An 8,710-nucleotide genomic window follows, 5' to 3' on the forward strand; every position below is an offset into this window, starting at 1 on the left:
ATATATATATATATATATATATATATATATATATATATATATATATATATATATATATATATATATATATATATATATAGGGAGAAGTTCAGGTGAAAACCATGCATATATGAGAACCGTGAAAACCATAAAAAGGTGTTACTTTTTATACAAAAAGGTGTTACTTTTTTCAGAAAAACGTGTTACTTTGGATTTGTATTATTTTTCCAGACAGTTACAGTTTTTTCAGAAAAACTGCCAGATTTTTTTTTAAAAAAAAGTAACACAGTTTTTACCTGAAAGTAGCACATTTTCTGTAAGAAGGTAACACATTTTTTGGTTCTCACGATTCGCACAGAACCTTGGTTTTCACCTGAACGCGACCCTATATATATATATATATATATATATATATATATATATATATATATATATATATATATATATATATATATATATATATATATATATATATATATATATATATATATATATATATATATATATATATATATATATATATATATATATATATATATATATATATATATATATATATATATATATATATATATATATATATATATATATATATATATATATATATATATATATATATATATATATATATATATATATATATATATATATATATATATATATATATATATACAGAGAAATAATATTACTAGTAAATAATTAAATATATCGGGGAAAAATATCGGGAAAATATCGTGTTGTTACACAGATTGTCGCTTCTGCTAAACTTATAACTTTCATCACAAAGTATAATTTGGGAGCAACCTAAGGCAAAAAGAAAAAAAAATGTTTTTAAAGTAAGAAATGTGTTCATTATATGAAAATATAAGTTAAATTTATGGATTAAAACTAAAGAAATGAATTGATTTAATGGACAAAATACAAAATATATCCAAATACATAAAACAAACTAAAAAGAAAATAATGCATCTTTTATGAGACCTTCTCACCATGAGACCAATCCATACAAGTAGCTTAATAAACATAATAAAAATGTAAAGAAAATAAATAATCAACTAATATCATGATTCACAAAAAAGAAAAAAGATGAATGATTCAAATATTCGAAAAAATAGAAAATCTATCTATCTATATATTCATCCATTCATCAATATTCATCCATATATCCATATAATATACTAATGAAGAAACAATTAGAACACATGTCGACTACGAAAAAAATTTTCCACTCTTTTCCTATTCTAATTAGGCAAATATGTTTAAGCATATCATGTAGTAATATATTTCTATTTAGATTTGTTTAATTGATTTCTTACAAAAGAGGATAACATATTAATTATTTTACGTAAAAAATTTAGTTTTATTAAAATATTTTTGTAATAAATTAAGACTTATTTATATATAAGATTTATTTTTGTTAAAATATTTTTGTAATAACTTTAGAAAAAAAAAATAATTTTGAAATACGTTAATTTTCATAGATAATCACATATATTACTTACATGGTTATATGAAAAAAATACACAAATAAAATAGGTTACACATTAGTTATTTAAGTAAAAAATTAGGATATGATATCAATGAAAAAATATTTAATTATAATTCTATCACCTATGTTTGACAAGTTTATAGTACAAATAAATAATTTAGATTATATGTTAATTATTATAGTCAAAAAATTTTCTCTAGGGTGAAAACATAATTTAAGGTTTTACAAAGACTTTTAAAATTCCAACATCTATATTATTTTTTTATGTGTTGAAATTTTCTATTATTATCATGTAATTATTTATAATATATATTGTTTAGTACATGAATATATGACTATGTTATATATATTAAATATTTATCTCAATCTAATAGTAATTTGAGTCTTATCAATTCAAATCAATTTTTAAATTCAATATGATGAATGAGCCATATAATATTTTAAATACATATATATAATATTAGTAATTTTTAATTTAAATAATTCATAAGCACTACTTGGTAGTTGGTACGATAATTTATCTAGTTAATATCAATTCAAAAACCAATATATGATTTTTTTTTTTTAAATAACTGAATCAAAAGACTGATTCATGGACAAATTAAAACTGATAAAACATTTAAGGCTATAAATTATGAAATTATGAATTTGTCAAATATTTTTTTTTTCAAAATCAGATAAAAACCTAACTTCATCATTAGCAAACTATAAGCGATCAAAAAACCACGTAACACTTTAAAAACTATAGGATCACTCTATAGTTATAAACTTATAAACGATAATTTTATAGTTATAAATTTATAATTGATCACTTTAAAATTGTAAATGATCATTTAAAATTATAGGTTATTACTTTAAATTATAATTGATTACTTTAAATTACAAGTGATCAACCTAAAATTATAAGTGATTCGTCTAAAGATTTGAGTAATCATTTTAAGATTATAAAGTAATCACATTAAATTATAAGTGATCACTTTAAGGTTGTAAATGATCATTATATGGTTGTAACTGTAAAGGTGTGCAAAAATATCCAATTTGAATCATCAAATTTGGAATATGCGATAACCAATTTTAAAAACAGATAAATTATTCGATTTTTGAAAATCGGTCAATTCAGATTGGATATTTGTTAAAATAATCTAGAAAAATCTAAGTTTTAATTAAATATAAAAATATCTAAACTAAAGAATTAAAAAAATAAAAAAATCTAAGATAATATAATGGAAGATCCTAGAAAAGTAATAAAAAAATGAAAATATCTAAGATATTTTAGTAAACTTGCACTATAAATACCCATTGATGTAATCAATTTTTTTTGTACAATGAAGAACAATATCCATTCTACATATTCATTTATCTTCCTCTCCAAATAAATCTATTCACTATTTTACTATCTAAATTTTCTTACATTTGGTATCAAGAGCTAATTAAAACCAAGACCTCCAAACAACCTAAAAGACACATTAACCAACATACTCCACAATAAAATAAACCTCTAACCACAAAATAAAAAATGACCTCAACCACTAATTACCCCCAAGTTAATTGGGTTCCCACATTTAAGGGAGAAAAATATGAACAATGGGCTATGCAAATGAGGTCAATATTTATCTCCCAAGATTTATGGAAATTAGTAAAAGAAAGTTACGAGCAACCACCCAAAGATGACACTAAAGAGTCATCTTGGGATGAAACAAAAATAAAACAATATAAACAAAATAGGATAAGGGATAACTATGCCCTATCCCTATTATATCGTGGAGTCGACGAGGCAATACTTACAACGATCATGCCTGCAAAAACAGCTACGGAGGCTTGGAGGATCCTGGAGACAAAATATAGAGGTTCCGAAGAGGTAATTCTTTTTAAACTCCAATCACTATGGAGAGAATTTGATAATCTATTAATGGCAGAAAATGAAACAATACATTCATTTTTTGACCGAGTCAGTAATATAGTTTATCAAATAAGATCGAATGGTAGTAAAATAGAAGATGAAAATGTGATTCGAAAAATATTGAGGAGTCTATCACAAAAATAAAACATTATTGCCACAACAATAGAAGAAGTTAACAAGAAAAATTTATCTCAATTAAGTATACCCGAATTAATGGGATCACTACTTGCACATGAAGATAGATTAAAAAGATTTAACGAAGAACCACTAGAACAAGCATTTCAAGCTAAATTAAAATTTTCTAATGGTGAAAAAAAAAGTCATTGTAAAAATTATGAAAAAGGACAAACATCAACTAATTGTAGCAAGGGAAGAGGAAATTTTAAAAATCAAAAGAGTCGATTAAATAATCAAACTGACCTTTATTGTAAATTAGGTAAGAAAACTAACCACAATACTAAAACTAACCACAATACTAATGATTGTTGGTACAAATGTAAGAGGTGTAAAAAACGCTCTCACCTCGAAAAAGATTGTTGGTATCGACAAAAAGAAGAAGCAAACTATTCCAAAAACAATAATTCCGGAGAGCAAATATTTTACACTGGATTAAATGCGCAAGAAAAAGTAAGTGACATATGGTATATTGATAGTGGTTGTTCAAATCACATGACCGGCAATAAAAATTATTTTGTCACTCTTGACGAAAATGTTAAAACACACATCACACTTGGCGATGGTAAAAAAGAAGATGTCGCTGGAAAAGGAACAATCGTCGTTAAAACAAAAAATGGCTCATCAAAATTAATTCATGAAGTTTTTTATGTTCCCGACTTGCACAAAATTTATTAAGCATAGGCCAATTAATTAAAAAAGGATATATGGTTAAATTTGAGAATAACAAATGTCAAATCTATGATAAAAATAAGGGTCAGATAAAAACAACTGTTGAAATGGCTCCTAACAAAATATTCCTATTAAAATTGCCATTTGAAGAAAAATTGGCTTTAAACTCAATAAATGATGAATCCACCTTATGGCATTTGAGATTCGGGCAACTAAATTTTAACAGTCTAAAACTATTAAAACAAAAAGAAATGATAATTGGACTACCATCAATAAAAAATGAAAGTAAAATTTGCGAAGGCTGTATATATGGCAAGATGCACAGATTGCCATTTCCTACCGCACCTTGGAGGGCCAAGGCTCCTCTAGAGCTTGTTCATGCAGATATCTGGGGTCCTACCAAGAATACGTCTCTTGGCGGAAAAAGATATTTTCTTCTGTTCGTAGATGACTACTCCCGCATGATGTGGGTATATTTCCTGAAGAAAAAATCAGAAGCTTTTTCCCACTTCATGGAATTCAAAGCCCTCACAGAAAATCAAAGTGGGCATTCTCTTAAGATTCTTAGAACGGATCATGGCGGAGAATTTACAAGCAACGAATTCAACAACTCCTGTAAGAAGCATGGGATTAAAAGAGAACTTACAGCAAGGCGTACACCTCAACAAAATGGTGTCGCGGAAAGGAAAAACCGCACTATAGCAGAGATGGCCCGCAGCATGATGCAGGGTAAACATCTACCCAAAGGATACTGGGCCGAAGCTGTTCACACGGCAGTATATATCCTCAATAGATCTCCCACAAAAGCAGTTAGGGATTTAACGCCATATGAAGCCTGGCACAAGAGAAAGCCAAGAGTAGAGCACCTCAAAGTATCGCCTTTACAAGCCTGAATCTAAACAATTAATCATCTCTAGAGACGTAATTTTCGACGAAGTAGCCGAATGGACGTGGAAAGAAAAAGAAACTGAAGCTCGCGAAGGAGATACTCTCCTAAGAGATCCAAGTGAAGAAGACGGAGCAGACCAACCAACAAACCCATCATCTCCGAGTTCAAGTACACCTGAAAGTACAAGAGCATTCCCAAGCTCAAGAAGCCAAACATCACGTTCAACTCCTCAACATCAAGAAGCCCGAAGATCAACACGAGATCGGCAACCGCCATCATGGTTACAAGATTACCATTGTGACCAAGCAATGATGGCTCTCTTCTCTAGTGAGCCACAAACATTTCAAGAAGCAGCACAAGAAGAAACATGGATTGAGGCTATGAACGAAGAAATCAAAATGATTGAGAAGAATCACACATGAAAACTTGTAGACAAACCACAAGACAACAAAGTCATCGGACTCAAGTGGGTCTACAAGGTGAAACATAATGATGATGGCTCCATCAACAAGTACAAAGCAAGGCTCGTAGCAAAGGGATATGCGCAACAACCAGGAATCGACTTCAAGGAAACATATGCACCAGTCTTTCAACTCGATGTCAAATCAACATTTCTAAATGGAGAACTCAAAGAAGAAGTGTACGTCGAGCAACCGCAGGGATACGTCATCAAAGGCCAAGAAGACAAAGTATATCGCCTTCAAAAAGCTCTGTATGGACTAAAACAAGCACCCCGATAGTGGAACAGCAACATCGACAATTATCTTCTCCAGCATGGTTTCATCAAGAATCCGAGTGAACCTTCACTATACATCAAGACACAAGGTAACAACTTTCTCATTTTATGCTTGTATGTGGATGATCTAATCTATACAGGCACACACCCAACGATGATCAAAGAATTTAAAAAGGCTATGATGAAGGAGTACGAGATGACAAACCTTGGTACAATGAAATACTTCCTTGGCATACAAATCAAACAAAGCCCAAGAAGAATATTTCTATCACAAGAGAAATATGCAGAAGACCTTCTCAAGAAATTCAACATGGGTGAATGTAAACCACTGGCTACACCAATGGCAATCAATGAGAAGTTATCAAAGTACGATGGCAAACCAAAAGTCGACGGAGCAATGTATCGAAGCTTGGTCGGCTCTCTTATCTATCTCACACATACAAGACCAGATATAGTCAACGCTGTCAACATCGTATCCAGGTTCATGAGTGAAGCGAGCAAGGATCATCTAACAGCAGCAAAGAGGATTCTCAGATACATTAAGGGAACAAAAAGCTATGGGATCATGTACGAAACTGAAAAAGATTTCAAGCTCACAGGATACACCGATAGCGACTGGGCTGGAAGTGTGGATGATAGAAAAAGTACAAGCGGGTATGTATTTCAGCTTGGAAACAAGGTGTTCTCGTTGTCATCAAAAAAACAGGCGACAGTAGCTTTATCATCAGCAGAAGCAGAGTACATTGCAGCAACAAGTGCAGCACGTGAAGCAGTCTGGCTCAGAAGGATATTAATCAATCTACAACATAAGCAAGAGACACCAACTACAATGTTCTGCGACAACATGTCAACAATAGCAATGACGAAGAATCTAGTGTTTCATAGCAGATCAAAACACATCGAGATACGACATCACTACATTCGTGAGTTAGTAGACAAGAAAGAGATCGAACTACAATTCTGCAAGGCGGGGGAGCAGCTCGCAGACATTTTCTCAAAACCCATATCAACTGATAGATTTATCGAGTTTAGAAGACAACTTAGAATTCAAGATTTTTCAGATTAGGGGGAGTTTCAAAATAATCTAGAAAAATCTAGGATTTTAATTAAATATAAAAATATCTAAACTAAAGAATTAAAAAATAAAAATATCTAAGATAATATAATGAAAGATCCTAGAAAAGTAATTAAAAAAATAAAAAATCTAAGATATTTTAGTAAACTTGCACTATAAATACCCATTGATGTAATCAATTTTTTTTTACAATGAAAAACAATATCCATTCTACATATTCACTCATCTTCCTCTCCAAATAAATCTATTCACTATTTTACCATCTAAATTTTCCTACAATATTCGATTTTAAATCGAATACCGAATCCAGATTCAAATTGAGATATTTGCAATCTGAATATTCGATTTTCCTTTATATATAATCTATTTAGGTTGAACATATTGATATTTATAATTCTCAGCTACAACTAAGTTAGATAACTAATTTATTGTTAATTAATTTAGATTTTGAAAAGTCAACCATATTTCCAAGTCCCAATATGATTTTTTTTCAAACTTATAAACACCCATATTAAAAAAATTAATTGTAAATTTGTACATCCAATTACCGATCCGGATTAAATAAGATTTGTTTTTATTATTAATACTTCAAAAATGATCATATGCCCGCTTAATTTGATTAATTAGACTAGAAAAGTTAGAGGTGTTCATTCGGTTGATCGGGTCGGTTTCGGACGGGTGTTATTCGGTTCGGTTGCATTTCGGATCGGTTATTTTTCGGGTGTGTGTTACAACGGGTCACACTCGGGTCGAGTCGGTTAGTCACGGTTCGGTTAGAGATCGGTTATTCAAGCTATCGGGTTAGCATCAGTTCGGTGTCGGTTGAAGTTCGTGTCGAGTGTCAATCGGTCTCGGGTTGTCACCGATTACTAATTGGTTCGATTTTTTCGGGTACTGATCGGGTTCGAGCTTTATTTTTTGAGTAGTTATCGGTTCCGGATAACTATTGATCGGGTCAATATCGAAATAAGTTAATAGTCAGGTTTTTAATTGATATATGCTCATTTACTTACAAAAAATAATTATCGATTGTTTTATCAAATATAGCAGATAGGGGTGTCAAACAGGTCGGGTTGGGTCATTTTCAGGTTCGGATCATATATAAATGGGTCAATAAACCCTTAACCTGAACCTGACCCATTTAATTAATGGGTCAAAAATTGAAACCCCGACCTGATCTGTAGCAAATCGGATCAACCTGCTAATGACCCATTTAACCTACTTTTTTTTAAGTCATTAAATTCATATATTTCAGGTCATTTGACCCATTTAACCTTAATTAAAGGCTTCCTCCAAAAATAAACGTATGCCACTTAATGCAGCGAGCACACGGTATTCTTTAGAAAAAGGTGAAAGAATAGTTCGCTTTGTGCTCACGGCGTGGCTGCGTAAGTTGGTATGAGATCTGTGGAATGATTTAAAGGATTTTTCTTTTATTAGTATCTTTCATAGCCGATGTGGGACAACTTTCTTTGTTATTGAAAGTCATCTTCAGCTAACAAATCCCTTAACCGATGTGGGACAACTTTCTTTCTTATTGAAAGTCATTTTCAGCTGACAAATCCCTCAATACATGGTAATTGGTATTATCTTAGTTTTACAAAGTATTTGGCAAATGTTGATCCGTCTTAAATTTAATAAATGGGTTAAACAGGTTTTTTTCGGGTTTAAATATTCAACCTGAACCTAACCCATTTAATAAACAAATCAAATCGGGTTGACCCATTTAATTAATTGGGTCAAAAATCTAAACCCAAATCCGCTGATTTCGAGTCGGTTTCAGATCAGGTTAGCAG

General features: G+C 30.5%; 1 non-coding gene across 1 annotated transcript; it reads right to left on the reverse strand.

The window, feature by feature from the left end:
- Positions 1-8,184: 8,184 nt before the first annotated feature.
- Positions 8,185-8,300, reverse strand: LOC130819598 (U5 spliceosomal RNA). The gene has a single exon (XR_009044637.1). It is a non-coding gene; the product is annotated as a U5 spliceosomal RNA (small nuclear RNA).
- Positions 8,301-8,710: the final 410 nt, after the last annotated feature.

This window comes from Amaranthus tricolor, chromosome 7 (genome assembly GCF_026212465.1).
Source record: "Amaranthus tricolor cultivar Red isolate AtriRed21 chromosome 7, ASM2621246v1, whole genome shotgun sequence".
Classification (NCBI taxonomy): Eukaryota; Viridiplantae; Streptophyta; class Magnoliopsida; order Caryophyllales; family Amaranthaceae; genus Amaranthus; species Amaranthus tricolor.